Genomic DNA, 18,755 nt, shown 5'->3' with positions numbered 1-18,755 from the left:
ATCCATTAATATAAAAATGAAGAAGGAAGTGTGGATCTTAAATCAGTTGTCTTAGGAAAATGTCCCCAATGAGAGATCTAGGAATTGTTTGGGAGGACCCTAGTCTCTCACATCTTTATGCAGCAGCTTTGGCTTGCGGCTGGCATCCTATCTCACCCTATCTACCTGTGTTCAGCTCTCCCTGCTTAGGTTGTAGATTTTTGTGAAGACCCATGCTTTGTCCGTCTCTGAAGCTTTCTGATGTAATGTAGATGATCACTACTCGTCCTTTAATAAATACATGAAGTTGGGAAAGAGATGATTTCCAAGGACACACACACACACACACACACACACACACACACACACACACACACACGGACACCAGCTCCTGTTACTTAGCAGTGGCTGTTGAGTTCTGATTGGTGTGTCTGTGGCTCCCCTTTCAGCTTTTCCCCCACCTTCCGTGGTAAGCATAGTAAGTGGGGTTTAGCCTGAGTCGCCCCTTTCCTCTGTGGTACTTTAGGCTATCATTGTCGGCAGTGTGGAAGGCTGGTGTGTCTGCGCTGTGAGGTGGGGCTGTGTTTTGTAGTTTGCATGCTGACTTGCTGATTTATGGGGCACACATTGCACCACGGATGGTGTGAGTCCTTGACCTGGGTCAGTCATCTCCTAAAATTTGGGTGAATTAGAACATTTAAAAAAAAAAATTTAAGTGTGTGAGAACATCTTTCTGCTCAGTCCCAGGCTTATTTCCCTAAGTCCTAAAACTAAAGCCCACAGTTCAACAACAGTGTCTTACTACTATTCTGGTGGACGACCAGCAGCAGCAGCAGCAGCAGCAGCAGCAGCACAATGCTGCATTGGTTTGGAGGCCTCAGGAACCTTCCTGGCCAGCAAAAAGCTGATTTTTTTTTAATAAAAGTTTTATTGAGTTATAAGTCTCATAAAAACAACCATTTTAAAGTACATAATTTATTGTTGTCCATATATTTTCAGAGTTGTATAATTATCACCACAGTCTGATTTTGGAGCATTCTGATGACCACTCCCAAAGTGTTGGTGCTCATTAGCACTCCAGATTTTGAAACTGCTGACACATTTCTTATCATGTTAGATTTGCTTGTGCTGGTCTTGCCATGTAAATGGAACTCTGTAGTGTATGCCCTTCTGTGCCGTTCCTTTCCCACACAGGCTAGTGTTTCTGAGGCTTATTAGTGCTGCAGCATGTACTAGCAATGTATTCCTTCATATTGCTGAATAGCATTCTACTGTATGGCCATACCACATCTGCCTATCGGTTGATGGCCACTGATGTTCTTTCCTTTTGGTCATAATGAGTAAAGTTGCAAAGAAGCTTTGTATATGCCTTTTTATGTGGACATGTCTTCACTTCTCTTGAGTAAATAACTATAAGGGCATAATGCTTAGCTCATGTAGTAAGTGTATTTTTGAATTTAACTGCCAGACGATTTTTAAAAAGATATATCACATATTTTTTACAATGGTCTTTGCAGGGTAATGACTAATAATATTGAACATCTTTTGATGTTGTTACTGGCTATTTGCACATTTTTTTTTTTTAAAAAAGAGAGATATCTATTCAATTGCTCAATGTTTAGCTGGGGCTTTTGTTATTTTCCTGCTGAGTCATAAGAGTCATTATGTATTCTACAGTTACCACACAAGTAAAGAACTGTTAGTACAGTGTCTTGTGCATAGTAGGCCCTCAAAAAGTCTCTGTTAGGCGGCGTGAAAGTGGGTGCCTGGAGCCTCAGGCTGTGGATGTGCAGACTCATAACATTAAGAATAACCTCAACCTTTTCTTTTTTTCTCCCAGTGCAGACTTTGAATTTAAGGGTTCATTTGTGCTGTCTGCCTCCAGCTGTTGATGGGGCCTTGGGATGTGTTGCCCTTGCCTAGGCCAGCAGCCAGTGCCCTGGAGCCTGCACAGAGCCCTTTCTCTCTCTTTCTTTTACTTTGGCACAGAGTGTGTCTCCCGGCAGGTTGAATAAGCAGCCTGACGTTTTGCCAGAGTCATGAGATGAGGAAGCAAGAGAAAAAGCAGCCGCCGGGAGGCTGAGCGGCAGAGAAGGGCAGAGGACACTCGCCATCATGTGGCGTAGATGGTTCAAATGCAGTTGGACGCCAGCGTTCGTCACATCCGGAAGGCTGGCCTTTCCCCTAGGTCATTGGTTTAGTAGGGTCTGGTGTGCTTGTTTGGTCACTTCCTCAAACTCATGAGCAAATAGTTTTCTAGGCAGAACAGGGATGTGGTCCTTCCAGTCCTGAACGTAAACTCTAGTTCCAGTCAAGGTGTCACTGTGAAGACTACCTGACACAGAGGGGACCTTACTGACTAGAGCCCAAGGGAGAAGTGCCAGAGTATTTTGTTCTCTCTGTCTCTGTCTCTGTCTCTGTCTCTGTTTCCCCCCTCCCCCTCTCCCCACCTCCCTCCCCCCTTTCCACTAGTTACTAGGTCAACAGTAGGAACCAGGGTTGGATTGCTGGGTTAGATTTGAGGCTGTGTTAGTGACCATATGGAGATGTATGCTGGCTGTGGCCCTTGGAACTCCCTACCCAAGTTTCCTCACTCAACACTCAAGTCCTCTATGACTGGGCTTCCCTTAATTTACAACAGGATTGCCTTTTAGTGTACTACACAGCTAGCCTATTTGTTATGTCTTCTTCACTCCCTTGTCTTAGGGAGGGAGAAATCTTCATCATGTGTTGGTTGATTCTAGAAGTCTTGAGACACATAGCAGGTGGCCACTAAGGAATTGGGAGTGGTGATAAATAACAGGGCCATCTGTATGTGATTGTCAGGAAGAGGGTATGACATAGGTCTGTAGACCCTTGCAATAGGGGGGTGAGTCCTATATCAGGAGATTGGCCGTCTCCCAGTTGGCCATAGACAATGTCATTCCTCACCTGTCCCTGGTAAATGACAAGAATGGAGCTCATTTTACTTGGTAAGTTTATGTGTCTTCTGAATGTGAGCATTTAAGAAATTCAGCAACAATTACCTCCTGGTTGCCAAAGCTTCTTATGCTAAAAGCACTGACCGTTAGCTCTTTCCCTTCTAGAACCTTCTATCTGTGGGCTCTTCCTGGGGGAATTATAAGAATAGAACTAAAGAGATAAACTTATGACCCCAGTGCTCAGTCAGCAACAGTGCTTGCATTGTCATCTGTAGGGTTCTTGGCTAGTTTGGAGGAGATTTTCACTGCTCAGTTTGCATGGCCTGAGTGTTGACCCAGTGAATAGAATTAGCATAACCCTTCCATGGATGAGGTGGCTGGGCTCAGAAGGACAAGGACCTCTGCAAAGGCCTGTTTCCTGAGGGCCCTTGATCACGTATGCGATTGACAGGAAGAGGGTATGACGTAGGTCTGTAGACCCTTGCAATAGGGGGAGAGTCCTATATCAGGGCCCGAGAGGCTCCCCGTCTGACTTTAACTCAGAGTTCTGCATCACTTTATGACAAGCAGATTTTTGCCTTATACACTCCGTTCATTAGTATGCATTAGTTGTACAAAATAGTAGTGGGCTTCACTGTGACATTTTACACTTGCATCATAGCCACCTCCCCCGTTGTTTCTCTTGTTGACTGCCCTCCTGCTTCCCCGGAAGGACACCCACTGTGGATGAAGGAGTGAAGGAAGAACCGGATTCATTCTGCTTCACGAAACATCTCATGGCAGCTACGTTTCTTGTCATGTTCCTCTGCTTCCCTCTGGTGGTGAACTAGTCTCAAATTACCTCTGTGTGTGTGTGTGTGTGTGTGTGTGGTGTTGTGGTGTGTGTGTGATGGTTTAATGTATATGGTGGATGTGTGAGATATGTATGCTGAATTGTGTATGTTTGGTATGTATGGTGTGTGTAATGTATATGGTATATGTGTGAGATGTATGTATCTATGGTATATTATATATGTGTGGGATGGTGTGTGCGTATGTGTGATGGGCTTTAGGATCATAACAGAAACAAATACGTGAGCTTGTCTGTGAAGGATTATCTAGATTCTATTAACTGAGGTAGGACCCACCCTAAACGTGAATGGTTCCATGGCCTGGGCTGGAGTCCCAGACTGAACAGAGGAGAACACACAGTGGCAGCATCCACCTCTGTTTCCATACAGATGCCATGTGACCAACTACCTCACACAGGTGCTATATGTTTCTACCATGGCAGACTGTGTTCCCTGGAATTGTGTGCCCAAACAAACCCTTCCCTCCTTAAGATGCTTTTCTCAGGTATTTTGTCACAGCACTGACACAAGCAACTAGTCCAATCTGTATATGTGTACATAAAAATGCATAATGTGTATATATAATAGAAAATGTGCTGTATTGCTGTTGTCAATTACTAAAAGAACAGCGCAGAAGCTACAAAGAAGCTGAACTTTCCCTCCCTCCTCCCCTCCCTCCTCCCCTCCCTCCTCTCCTCCCTCCTCCTCTGCCTCCTCCCCTCCCTCCTCCCTTCCCTCCTCTCCTCCCTCACTTCCTCCTTCCCTTTTCCCTCCTTCCGCCCTTCCTTCCCTCCCCCAAACCTAATGTGTGTGAAACAGTGTATTTAGTATCAAGGATGTGGAGATAAAAATTTGAGCCTGTATTTCCTCATCTAAGACTTCTCTTCTGCAACAAAAGAAACAGCGAGGATTTTGCAGGAGAGTGGCGCTTGCTACTCTTGCTACTGCTGTACCTTTAGTACAAAGCACTTCTCTCCCTCTCTCCCTCCTTGCATTCCTACACTAGTAGTCTTTTACTTTATGTTTTGTTCCTCAGTCCCTCAGTGTGCTGGGTAAGGATGCCAGGCGCAGACTAGACAGCTCCCAGTGTGTCCTGTTGTGCACTTCCATGCCTGAAGAGATTGTCCCCTCTGAGTCACAACATCCAACTTCTAGCAGTCTACAGATGGTGAGTACTCAGGTGGGGGGAGGGGGAGTCAGACTTCTCAATGACCCAAAGGGATTTGCTAAGAGCGTCCTGGTCAAAACAAGGCCAGGCTTGGTGTAGGTAGACTCCTATTTGGAACCAGGGGCACAGGGAGGAGCTCTGCAGGTTCTCACACAAAGGCCACATGGCTCCTTTTGAATTTTTTTTTTTAAATATATAACTGTAGAGTCCAACCCAGTGTCCAGGGCTTTATCACCTCTGTTCCGGACCATGACTCTCTGGCTCACTCCCAGGCTGCTGTTGGACCTTGTTAGATATCACATGCTATTACTGATAACGGCAGAAACAACTCTGTGTACTGTCACAGTGTCCCAGAGGACCCTGGCGTGTCTGAGGCACCATCGCAGACAGCCCTAGTCTAGACACACCTTACTCATGAACCTGAGTGAAAGTCTTTCCCTCTCCTGCTAGAGTGGAAACAGCTAAGGGCCTCAATGCTGCTAATTGACTTCTCTTTTCCACGATATTTGGAACGTAGTTGGGGGCCAGTCAGTTCTCATTTTATAAACAAAGAAACGGAGGAATAAGTTGGGCATGGTGGCGTCATAGACTTGCAATACTAGCACTCTGGAGCCTGAGCCAGGAAGGCTGAAGGCTTCAGATCAGCTTGGGTAGTAACAAAGTGAGCTCACGTCTGGGCTATATAGCCACCCTAACCCTTGCAATAAATAAATACATAAATAAATAAATAAATAATAGAGCATGAATAACTATTGGCCTCAGCAACACTCATTTCTCACACACAGTTATTCTTTTCCTAAGTGGAGTTACCAGGCCAGTAGGTCTGTGCAGCGTGAGGACCTCAGGAGAGGCCACTGTAAGCCATTAAATTTCCGTAGCAAGGTCAATGGCATAAGAGGACATTTAAGGGAAGGAAAAAGACACTAGGCTACAAAAGTTAAAAGGGCAGGGAACTGACTGGAAAAAAAAAAAAAAAAAAACAAAAAAAAAAGGGCTCCCACAGAGTCTGACGAGAGAGACAGTTTTCGAGTCCAATTTTACCTTGTACGTGTCTGTAATTTTCAAAGAATTCTACCCTTTTGATTGCCACACATAATTAAAAGCAATAATCTTCTAATGGAATTAAAAAGATAGTCAAGAAAGAGGACTGTTTGCATACAATACGTGACAACAAGCAGCGTAAGTAGTAACTTACTTTGGCTTACGTTTTAAGAAGGGACACAAGTGAGGAAAACATGAAAACCCCAGCGTGAGGTGATTGGAGAAAGCAGAGAGTAAACGGACAGTGGTCAGGGCTGTTGTTAAATATGCGACATGCGACAGACATACACGGTATAAGATCTATTGTAGAAGCACGGGGAGAGAAGGAAACGGGCAGGAGAGCACCAGGGGACAGAAAGACAGACAGAGAGTAAGAGACAAAGAGAGCAATGGATGGTGGCAGGTGATGATGTCAGAGGTTGCTAAGCAACCTGGAGGCTTGCTAGCTCCTGCTAACAGCTGTGAAGCCCCAAGGCCACCTGCAGTCCAGTCACTGTTTCCTTTAGGGAGCCTGCAATCTTCTCCAACAGCGGCAACAGTTGCTGGACCCCCATCTCAGAGGGCCGTTTGGCCACCCATACTTAGCTTTTGCAGTAACTAATTTTGCTTTTATTTTTGAAAGTAGAGAAAAAGAGTAACAGCAAGAACTTCCTTGGAAACTGAGGTTAGTTTGTGAAAGATCATCCATAACTTGTGTAGGTTTAAAATGTGTCATAGGGGCTGGAGAGATGGCTCAGAGGTCAAGAGCACTGTCTGCTCTTCCAAAGGTCCTGAGTTCAATTCCCAGCAACCACATGGTGACTCAGAACCATCTATAATGAGATCTGGTGCCCTCTTCTGGTGTGCAGGTGTACATGCAAGCAGAACACTGTATACATAATAAATACATCTAAAAAAAAAATCACTTATGCTGGGCGGTGGTGGCACACACACGTCTTTAATCCCAGCACTTGGGAGGCAGAGGCCGGTGGATCTCCATATCTCCATGAGTTTGAGGCCAGCCTGGTCTACAAAGTGAGTCCAGGACAGCCAAGGCTACATAGAGAAACCCTGTCTTGAAAAACCAACCAACCAACCAACCAACCAACCAAAAATAACAACAACAAAAAGTATCATAGGAACTGAAGAGATGGCTCAGTGGTTGAGTGGTTAAGAGAACTGGCTGCTCTTCCAGAGGAACTGGGTTTGATTCCCAGCACCCACATGGAGGCTCGCGGCAGTCTGTTCCTCCAGTTCCAATGGATCTGATCCCTCTTCTTGACCTCAAGGGTATTAGGCATACGCGTGGTGCACATACATGCTGGCAAAACACTCATACACATTAAAACAAAACCTTTTTAAAAGTAAAAAAACAAAAACAACGCAAAATATCAACAACAAAACAACATAAAATGGACAATGTTTTAGGAAAAATTTGACATAGAATTAATGTGTTCAAGTTGGAAGTAGCTATCCATTTTTATATCAAACATCATCCTAACTATAATTATTTTTTTTAATTCAAAAATACATTTTAAGGCAGTTTACGTTACCCATAAACTGGGCCACTAAAAACAACTTGTTTCCCCATATCTGACAGGATGGATTTGCCCAGTGTACACAACATGTGTATTTTCTTGAGACATAGTCTCATTCTACAGCCCTTCGTGGCCCTGACCTCCTGGTGTTCCTCTTGTCCCAGCCTCCTGAGTTCTGAAACCCATAATCTGACTGGTGGGCACAGAATCTGGGAGTAAAATAATGTTAAGTCTCTCATTTAGAGTCCCAATAGGATGTCCTCCTCTCTGTCCCAGTTTCCTGGTAAGGGAAGGCTTTCATGGGACATGCCCCTTGGGCTAGTATGCAGATATAAGTGAGTATATACCATTTGAGTCTTTCTGCTTCTGGGTTAACTCACTCATTATGATCATTTTTAGCTCAATCCATTTATCTACAAATTTCGGGAATTCCTTGTTTTTAATAGCTAAGTAGTATTCCATAGTGTATATGAGAGAAGCATGGGAGAATAGCAAAGTAGAAGGATCTAGAGGGTCCTAGAAACTTACAAGTAGAACATTATGATAGGCAGATTTGGGCCCAGGGGTCACGCTCAAACTAAGGCACCAGCCAAGGACAATACAGGCGGTAAACTTTAAACCTCTACCCAGATCTAGCCAATGGTCAGAACATTCTCCACTGTTGAGTGGAGAGTGAGATATGATTTTCTCACGAACTCTGGTGCCTTACATTTGACCATGTCCCCTGGAGGGGGAAACCTGGTGGCACTCAGAGGAAGGGCAGCAAGTTACCAAGAAGAGACTTGATACCTTATGAGCATATACAGGGGGAGGTAATCCCCCTCAGGAACAGTCATAGGGGAAGGGAATAATGGGAAAATGGGAGGGAGGGAAGATTGGGAGGATACAAAGGGATGGGATAAACATTGAGATGTAACAAGAATAAATTAATAAAAAAAAAGAAAAGAAAAGAAAAAATGATGTTAAGTCGCCCCCTAGTGACTAAATTTAAACTTGCACATTTGTTCTCTTGGACCAGTTTCTCTGCTTGCGATGAAGACCTAGCAATAACATTTTAAAATGAAATAAGGTGTCTATTTTATTTCCCCTTCTGAGTGTGATTCAAGCATCCTCCCTTGTGCCCTCCTTGTTATTTGGCATCTTTGGGTCTGTGGATTATAGCATATTTATTCTGTACGTTATGGCTAATATCCACTTATAAGTGACTACATACCATCCACATCTTTCTGGGTCTGGGTTACCTCACTCAGGATGATCTTCTCTAGTTCCATCCATTTGCCTGCAAATTTCATGATATCCGTGTTTTTAATAGCTGAGTAGTATTCCGTTGTGTAAATATACCACAGTTTATTTATCCATCTAGGTTGTTTTCAGAGTCTGACTATTACAAATAAAGCTGCTATGAATAAATTTCCATGTTGTGTGGTGGAGCATCTTTTGGGTATATGCCCAGGAGTGGTATGGATAAGTCTTGAGGTAGCCCTATTGCCAGTTTTCTGAAAAAGTGCCACATCGATTTCCACAGTAGTTGTACAAGTCTGCACTCCCACCAGCAATGAAGGAGTGTCCCCCTTCTCCACATCCTCGCCAGCATGTGCTGTCACTTGAGTTTTTTTTTTAAATGGTAAAAAAAGTGTATATTTAGAATTATCTAGGTGGATTCAGTTAAGATGATCCCAATCATCTTTTCAGCAATACCCAGAGCATCATAATGAGGAGGCAGCCTAACGTGTGCCCTCTTCTCTCCGTCAGCCTTACCAGGGCGTTGGCTTTGGCTACATCAGTGTCATAGAGTTTCTTCATGGCCTGTTTGACCTGGTGCTTGTTGGTCTTGGCGTCCACAATGAACACGAGTGTGTTGTTATCCTCTATTTTTTTCCACAGGTGCCTTGTAGGCATAACATTCACATTCAGAATTCCAAAGGGCTTTTGCCTTAAGTTCTGGGCAGCATGACTCTAAGGCTAAACATTTGTTAGAGATGGTGACAGTCTTGGAGATGCCTTTGCAAATTGGGGTTGAGGTGCTTCAGCATGTGTATCTATTGGAATACAACAAGTTTTTAAAACATTATTACATGAAACCTGTCACAGATAGAAATTATCATCCTATGGGTCAAACAATTATGAAAAGATATAACAGTAATTTTTAAAAGGTAGTCATAAAACAGAAGGGCAATATTATATCTTCCCAAAATAGATTAAGTAATGATATATTGATTTAAATTTTTTTTTTTTTAGATGAGACAAGTAGCATACCTGCTAAGATACACTGCATTTTATAAAAGACTGCTGAATTAAATCAGGGTAAAAAGGTCCTAACTCCAAGATAGGAAATATAGTGTGTTTGGGAGTATATGCCCTTGTCTCAGCAGGAAGCAAAAAGCTATGTATTCTACCCAAGCTTTTGGAAATAAAGTTTGACAGGGAGAGACCTCCTGAAGATCTTGGCTTCAGACAGAAGAAAAGAAATCAAGAAGACCAAACAGGACAGGTAACATAACTTGCTGATCCCTCCACATGGGAACAACTCTGAGACTGACTGAGGCATGAAAATGTCTCTGGCCAGGATTTCAACTGTGTATGACCAATACATCTTTGGCTACAAAATCCTCAGGACTTATCATGTCATTCTTTTAAATGGAATAGATAAAAATTTATATTACATTTTGGTGTCTTACCTACTCAAACAGAGAGCAGAGAAACACCTTTCAACTGAACTATGTTCAGTACACAATCCATACATTTATTAATAGAAAAATGTATAATACCTTTGAGTTAATATTTTGCAGAGCAAGAGGAACACACACACACACACACACACACACACACACACACACACACAAAAGACAAGACAAGCATCTCAGGTGATTCTACGTTAAGAGATGGCCTCAATGACAATGTTTCCTTGAAAATCTTCATCTGGGACAATTACAAAATAGCTATCTATATTATCCAGCGTCACAGACTGTTCCAGTCAGGACTTGAGTTAAGCTCTGAACTTTCTCAGCATTCAAAAGATCGAACACCAAAAGTTTCAACTAGCTTTCTTAAGACTGGACAGTATCCTAATTTTCTTGGGCCTCTCAAAAAGAAAATTACACTCCATCCCCATGTGAGGGGATGATTTTGGGTTATTCTATGGGTGGAAATGTTTATTATTATTTAAAGGTGTTGGTTATAAGAATGATACATAAAAGATACATTATTGAATCTACTTTTAGACCAAAGAACATCAATAAGCTAAAAATATTACATTGATATAGATTGATATAGATCTTTGTATATTAAGACAGATTTAAGATGATGTTTGGTTACAAATGTTAGAGTTTGCATGGGGTAACTATGTGATAGATACACAAATCACAGCACGTGGCAGACCCACGTGGGAGGCTTTGTTGGGAGAGAGAGAGAGAGAGAGAGAGAGAGAGAGAGAGAGAGAGAGAGAGACAGACAGACAGACAGACAGAGACAGAGAGACAGAGACAGAGACAGAGAAGGGGGGAGGGACAGGCGAGCTCCCCTTATAAAGTGACCTGGTGCATGCACAGAAAGGGTAAGCTGAGGGGCGGTGATGTGCTTCTGATGAGAGCGGTCTGAAGTTTCCGGTTTTCCCATGGTCCTCAAGGCCTTTGGGATGGCCGTACCGCTGCCTAATTACTAACATCCCTCACTTTTGTTTTTTTATATTTATTTATTTATTATGGTTATAAGCCAACATGTGGTTGCTGGGAATTGAACTCACGACCTTTGGAAGAGCAGTCAGAGCTCTTGACCTCTGAGCTACCTCTCCAGCCCTCACTTTTGGTTATTATAAAAAGAAATGAAGAACTAGAAAGGGAGTGATGGTGAGGAGGGGGAATGTGGGCGGAGCTTTGCTCATCACACTGCTTCCTGCTGACTAGGGGCGTGGTCTCTCTCAGGATATGGCTGATCCTCGCTATCAGGGTATATTTGATTGTAGTCAGCGTCTGGTTCTATGGTCAAAGGCTGATAACCCTGTAAAGGCAATTGATTAAAGGTTTGATTGGAGATCTTTTGTATCTGGTGCTGGAGGAATGTAGAGAAGAAGTTAATAAAGCAGGATGCAAACAGCAAGATCAGAAAAATGAGCAGAGGGGGAGTTAGGAAGGGTAGAATCCATGTCTATACGGAATTCTCAAAGGTCCAGAGCTAGAAGCCTCCAGCTGTTCTCTTTGCTTCCGGAGATCTGTCTAGAAGCTGTTGAATTTTATCTTTTACTATGCCCGACTGGTTGATGTAGAGCAGCATTCGTCTTGGAGAAAGAGACAGAGACCACACCCTTTCCAGCTGTGAGGAGATCCAGTCCCTGTGGATTTGGGGCTACCACTGCTGCCAAAGAGACGATTTGTCCCTGGAGAGTTAATACTGTGTGAGCCACTTGATGGAGGTCCTGGATAACCTGAGAAGAAAGCTGAGAATATAGGGTTGGTGGAGTGGCCAGTCCTGCTGTCCCAGTTCTGATACCGGCTGTTCCTGAAACAGCCAGGAGGGGCAAGATTTGAACTATTTGCTTTTGAGTCCACAACAGGGATTGGTGAAGGTTCTTCTCCGTGTATTACTCCCAACCTGGGGAAGAGACACACCAGTGTGCAAGTCCCTGACCAGCCAGCAGGTAGACAGTGACAGCCCAAGTACCACAAAGAACTGAGATGCTGTGAGCAGTGGGGCATTGGGGCTGAGATGAGGTATCCAGGGTTACAGTTTTATTGCAGTTGAGGGAACTTAATGACCCCCAGAGTGTGTTCCAGATGCCTTGAAACAGCTTGCCACTCCAAAGAGGGTGGTATGAGAGAGGTAGTGGGTCATGGCAACACCAGAGTTAGGGCAGTTGATGAATGGTGAGGGGGAGTTATCTTACTGGGTAACTGGAGATGCTGTCAGTGGCAGTTCTGAGCTGGTCCAAGGAGGGACGCACAGCCAGCAATCTGCAGAGTGGCCAGGCTGGGTGACATTAAGGAGGTCAGAGTCTGGAATAAGATAGGTTTGTATTGTTTAGGAGAGAGGTTGTCGGAGAGGCACTGACCTTAGAGGAGTGTTTAATCACTTTCTCCACCTTCTCCATGTCATAAGTCTGGGTGATTGGGACACGTTTCCTCCGGATTTGAATTGTACTTATCAAGAGTTCAGGTGTGTGGTGGTGGTAGCATTTACCAGTGATACCTGTTTCCCATCTGGGGTCCCCTGGGTCCTGGATGTAGAAGAGGAGGATCTTTCGGTAAGGGTGAAGGGGTTCTTCTGTGCTAGCATGTGGACCCGGCATGACCAATAGGAGCAGTCCCCATAAGTGTCTGCTCCTTCCCTTCAATGACTTTCTGTTTGGTCAAAGAGGAAGTAAACAGAACTTCTGTCAAATGAGAGAGGAGGGACAAACGTGGGGGTGACGGTGATTTCAATTGGCTTTTTGACAGCCTTTCAGAGAGCAATTTCCTGACTCTATTTGGAGAGACTGTTTGTTGTGAATGAGGGTCTTTTGAACCTCAAATCTCCAAACATAAGGGTTGTCCTGGACGGAAACAGACAAGAGGGGGAGGAGGGAAAATACGTATCCAATCCAGTGGAGTCCAACATGGCTGCTGGAGTGACGCTTCATTCTTCCAGAATAGAAGACAAGGTGGTTGTTCTCGACGTCCTCCGGAGCCTGAGGGAGCAGGCTCCTGTTGGAGTTGATATGTAGGGAGGGGCATTATCTTGAAGAGGGGGATTAAAACGCCTGAGTGAGGTAGGTGAATCCAGTGAGGGGTGCCTTCTAGTTTAGCAGCTGTAGGAGCCACAAGAGTTACCTTGAAGGGGCCCTACCAATTAGGGGAAAGAGTTGAGGGATGTTGGTCCGGAGGAGAGAGAAGGACCTGATCTCCAGGGTTGACAGGAGATGGACAGGGGTTAGTGTGTGGGCTTGGTAGGTAGTGGTCAGTAAAGTCCCATAGTGGGGAGCAGAGATGACAGAGTAAGGGGGAGAGTAGATGGTCAGGGAGGGGCGAGGAATTAGGTGAGAAACCGGGAGTTAGAATCGGCCGTCCATACATGAGCTCAAAGGTTTCATAGGGAGAGCTCTTAGCCTTAGGCCAATGGCAGGAGGTTTACTCAGCCAAGTTGAAGTCCCTGTGACAGTTTAATAAGAATATATGTTTTTAAAAGATCGGTTAGTTCATTCTGCCTTTCCTGAGGACTGGTGGTGGTATGGGATATGAAAATGCCAAGGGATGTTGAGGGCTGTAGATGGGTGTCTGCGACACCTGAGAGGTGAACTCAGGGCCATGGCCTGACTGGAGGGAGGCAGGGACCCTGAAGCGAGGGATGATCTCTTCTTGAAGGAGACAGTCAGAAACTGTCTGAACCTCGTTGTAAGTGATGGGAAAGGCCCCCAAGGCTTCAGTGCAGGACCGAGAAGGGCCATAGTTAGCATTAGGCTGGGGAAGGAGATTAGAGATGTTAACCTCTATTAGCGCCACCTGGAGGGAGAAAAGCCTAGAAGGAGGTAGAGTGTGTGTGTGAGTGAGTGAGAGAGAGAGAGAGAGAGAGAGAGAGACTGTAATGGGTGACCCAAATGTTAGTTTTTTAGACTCTAATAAGGAGCTCAGCAGCAGCTAAGGCATGTATGCAAGGTGGGTGGTGAGGTCCAGGTTCTGTGACAGAGATGCTACAGGTGCAAAGGAAGGACCCAGTTGGTGACCTAGCACTCCAGGGGCAGAGCCCTCCACTTCTGTTACATAGAGAGAGACTGGGCGGGCTAGGCCTGGAAGATGTAAAGCTGGTGCTTGGAGAAGGGCCTTTCGGAGCCTATGAAAGGGCTTGGTGACAGGTTTGAGAAGAGGTTCCTGTAAGGAGCCCTGGGCTGCCTCATAGAGAGGCCGGGTGAGAAGAGAAAAGGAAGGGATCCAGGAACGTAAGAAATCAACCATTCCTTTTTTTTTTTTTTTTTTAAAGATTTATTTATTACTATGTATACAGTGCTCTGCCTGCATGTGTACCTGCAAGCCAGAAGAGGACATCAGGTCACATTACAGATGGTTGTGAGCCACCATGTGGTTTCTGGGAATTGAACTCAGGGCCTACTAGGAGGAGCAGTCAGTGCCCTTAACTTCTGAGCCATCACTCCAGCCTGAAACCAGCCATTCCTAGGAAAGACAAAATCTCCTCTTTAGTGAAGGGAACAGCTAAGGACTGGATCAGGTGCTTTCTATCTAAGGCAATGAATGGCTTTGTGGGTTGGAGTAATTGTTATTCTCAAACAGGTGACCTGGCAGGTAGAAGATGAGACTCTGTAGTCGTGGCAAGATAAGAAATTTAGGGGCACAGAGGGGTTAGTTTTGCTAATCTGTAGGGAGGGGCTGCAGAGGAGAAGGTCATCTATGTATTATATAAGCTTAGAGTTCGGGAGAGATGAGGAGAGTAATTCCGAAGCTAAAGCTTAGCCAAATGGGTGGGGGCTGTCTCGGAATCCTTGAGGCAAGGCAGACCAGGTGAGCTGAGTAGAGAAGTGGGTGCCAGGTGAAAGCAAAGAGGTTTAGTGACTGAACATCAAAGGGAAAAGAAAAGAACGCGTCCTTGAAATCCAGGACTGAAGGAGAAATGGGTAGTCCCTGAGGGAACAGTGGAGAGGAAGCTACCACAGGGTGGAGTGGGACCACAGCAGAGTTGAGAAGTCGGAGATCTTGAACTGTGTGGTAAGTTCCATTGGGCTTCTTAGCTGCAAGTATAGGAGGATTAAAAGGAGAGGAAGTGGGGTGGAGGAGGGTTTTTTTTGTCTTAAGAGTTCAGATACAATAGGCTTGGGTCCCCTTAGGCTCTCAACACTCAGTGGGTATTGGGATTGGGTAGGATCCTGTAGCTGGTTGACCACAGGGGGATGGTGTCTAGCGATAGAGGGGTTCTGGACATCCCAGACTTGGGGGGCTAGGGAACTGGGCACCCTCAGTCATCCATGGCCAGGGTTAGGATATCGGCTGGATGGCAATTTGGGAGTGATGTCCCTGTGTCACAAGGGACACAGGGTCAGTCTACAGACCAGTGTCCCTCTTGGTGGCACTTTGGGCATGACCCTGGTGGCCTATGGGGATCTGGGCAAGCCCAGGTCCAGTGACTCTCTTGTCCACATTTGAAACAGACACCTGGTGGTCCCTTGCCTCTTGGAGGCAAGGGGCCTTGGGTAGTTGCCGGAGACTGTCAGATGACTTTAGCCAATATCTGGTACGTTTGCTTACTGGCTTTCTCATCTGTCCCATGGTTCACCTTAAAGGCCAGTGCTAAGGGGTCCTCTCTCCAACCTTGTAAGTTTAGTCCTAATGCCAGGGTAACTCTGGGAAAATAAGTAGGTTGTCAAGAGTTGGCTGCCCTCTGTACTTTCAGGGTCTAGGTTAGTGTGTTGTAAAAGGGCTTTTGTAAGGTCTAGGAACCGAGATGGATTTTCGTTTTTGTTCTGGAGACATGAGGAAGAGAGGGAGAGGATGGGTGAGCTCCTTTTATAAAGTGACCTGGCGCATGTGCAGAAAGTGCACAGGTAACTTAGGGGGACCTGAATCCTGGCAGCCGGTGGTGATGTGCTTCTGATGACAGTGACATAGTTTAGGGTGACTCTGAGGATTCCTGTTTTCCTATGGTCCTCAGGCCTTTGGGATGGCTGCACCGCTGCCTAATTACTAACAACAACATGCCAAAGTATTGTACCTATGTAACTGTTAAAACTACAGTGTTAATTTCTAGTCTTTCTGAAAGCTGCTATTGCCAACTGTTTAGGATAATTAGGAAATGTGTATCAGTCAGACAAGCAAACTTGAAGTCATGTTAGATACTAGGTTAGTTAATTACAAAAATATATTTCCTAGATTGACAGGTAAAAAATAGCTAGAAACAAACAATTCAGATAAGATAGATAGATAGTTGGTCTGCAAAAACCTCAGAGATCAATAGAATATGGCATTTAAACATTCTATTAACTGAAGGTTTTTTGTTTTGTTTTGTTTTGTTTTGTTTTTTGACATGCAACAGGTCTGATCCTGGCAGCATCCCATTCCATTTCAAAGAGCATCAAAGGCTTCTTATGTGGCAAGGTAGCCACATATGCCCTTGTGTCAATTACAGACAGAATACTGTCCCAACAGGACAAAATGGATGCCGGAGAGTCAACTGCTGAGCTTTGCAAGGACAAGGTAGGCAAGTCCTTTATAATCCCTGCCTCACAGAAAAGTATGTCAAATATTCTGACTCAGAATTATGGAAGAAACTTTGGGGGACTGTCCAGGCAGGCAAATATCTCTGTCATTTCTTTACTTTTGGAAGCTGCTTTCCTGTGCTTCCTACATATCAAGGTGATATTTATTCTTTCTTAAGTCTCTAATGGGGTTGCAGGCTAGTTATAGTCTCACAGTTAAACAAATTGTTTAGGATGATAGATATTGATAGATAGTAAAATAGTTTATCCAAAGTTTGCCAAGTATACAAATGTAAGTCTTACCTGATAAGTTTCATAATTGTTATATTATATATAGTTGTTATTGTAAGAAAAAGAGCTGATTATTAGACTAAAAGGGGGGAAATGTAGGCCTAAGGTTATTGTGTAGTTTAAATGCTGGTTTCTGTCTCAATGTTGTGTAAACACTGTGCTCCAATTGTCTCCCTGTTATGTCAATAAAGCAGCTTACAGCCAGTTGATGAGCAGGGGAGAGAATAGGGCTGGACTTCCTGCCAGCCAGGGGAGGGGGAGTTAAGAGAAGAAGCAGGGGCTTCCGCCACAGGGAGAGGTCCAAGGAAGATCAGGAGGAAGGATCTGGAGCTGAGGAAAGCTACTAAGTACAAGTTTGGGATGTTTGCTGGAAGTGAGACAAAATAGCACAGAGGGTTAAGAACAGACTTCAACTGCTCAGATTGTGTTGTGAAACCTTGTATTATAAGAGAGTCCCAATTATTTGTGTAATAGCTGGGTTAAGAAATAAGCTAAGAGAAACAAACACTGTTTCATAAAAATAATATTAACCCTGAGTCAGTGGTGAGGGGGAATTTGATGATGGCATGGTACTGAAGACTGTTTCTCCTGAGTGCGCTCTTTCCAGGCTATTTGGGCTGCCTCCGGAGCCGCAGGGTCTTGGGCCGCCAGAAGGTGGGTGACATGTGGCTCTTCTTTTTATAGCTGTGGGCACCTTTCAGCACCACCTTCTTAGCTAGCTTTCAAGGCCTTCACTTTGGCTTTGGCTTTGGGAGGGGCAGGAGAATCCTTTACTTTCGGTACCATCTTGGTGAAAAAAGCTGTTATTTGAGTTTTTTTTATCTTAGCCATTCTGATGGGTACAAGATGTAATCTCAAAGTCATTTATATTTGCATTTCCCTGATGAAGGACGTTGAACATTTCTTTAAGTATATGCATGGGCTGGACCTAGGCCCCCTCACATATGTAGCAGATGTGCAGCTTGTTCATGTGGGTCCCCTAACAATTGGGGAAGGGGGGGGCTGTCTCTGACTGTTGCCTGCCTTTGGATTCCTTTCACCTAGCTGGGCTCCTTGTCTGGCCTAAGTAGGGGTGGATGCCCATAGTCCTGCTGTGACTTGATGTACCAGGAAGGGTTAGTAACCATGGGGATCTCCCCTTCTCTGAGGATAAGGGAATGGGACATTGGGGAAGGGGCTGTGTGGGTGGGACTGGGAGGAGAGGAGTGAGAGAGACTGCAGTCAGACTGGAAAGTAAATTAAAAAAAAAAAAAAAAAAAAGAGCTAAATAATACTCCACTATGTAAATGGTTAAAAAAAAAAAAAGCAAAGTAAGGTAAATAACAGTAGTCATCACACTGGTCCTCAGGAAGTGGCAAGCTGGCTCCTTACATTTCTTGCCTTTTCTGTTTTAGAGACACTATTACTTAAGTGTAGAAAGAAACTGTGGTGTGATGGTTAGGTTGTTGGTTGTTATTGTTGGTGGTGGTGATGGTGGTCTTTTTCCCCCCATTCCTGCCTGTATATCTTTTTTATTCCTTTAAAAATATTGCTCAGATTTGCATATAATGTGCAATAGGAGTAGTAAAGAATTCTTTCTTTATTCTCTATCTTTGGTTTTTTCCCTCCCCCTCCACCACTTCTTCTTCTTTTCCTCCTCCTTCTCCTTCTCCCTCCTCCTTCTTCTCCTCCTCCTCTTCCTCCTCTTCCTCCTCCTCTTCCTCTTTCCTCCTGTCAACTCTAGCCTCACCTAGAAGGGAGTCTCTGCAACACTAGTGCTTAGCTTGACCTCTGCTGATCACTCCCACCAGGTCTCAGCCCTACAGTGGTTCTGCGCACACTCAGGGTAGGGCTTCCCAC

General features: G+C 44.6%; 1 protein-coding gene and 1 pseudogene across 2 annotated transcripts in view; both read right to left on the bottom strand.

Annotated features, from left to right (window-relative positions):
• The window catches only part of LOC127194016 (3-alpha-hydroxysteroid dehydrogenase), a 1,235,587-nt gene that overhangs the window by 1,162,412 nt on the left and 54,420 nt on the right, over nucleotides 1-18,755 (bottom strand). The window lies entirely within an intron of this gene.
• LOC127193648 (60S ribosomal protein L23a-like) lies at nucleotides 9,108-17,702 on the bottom strand (annotated as a pseudogene).

Source organism: Acomys russatus, chromosome 9 (genome assembly GCF_903995435.1).
Source record: "Acomys russatus chromosome 9, mAcoRus1.1, whole genome shotgun sequence".
Lineage (NCBI taxonomy): Eukaryota > Metazoa > Chordata > Mammalia > Rodentia > Muridae > Acomys > Acomys russatus.
This window is presented reverse-complemented; position numbering and strand designations above follow the sequence as displayed.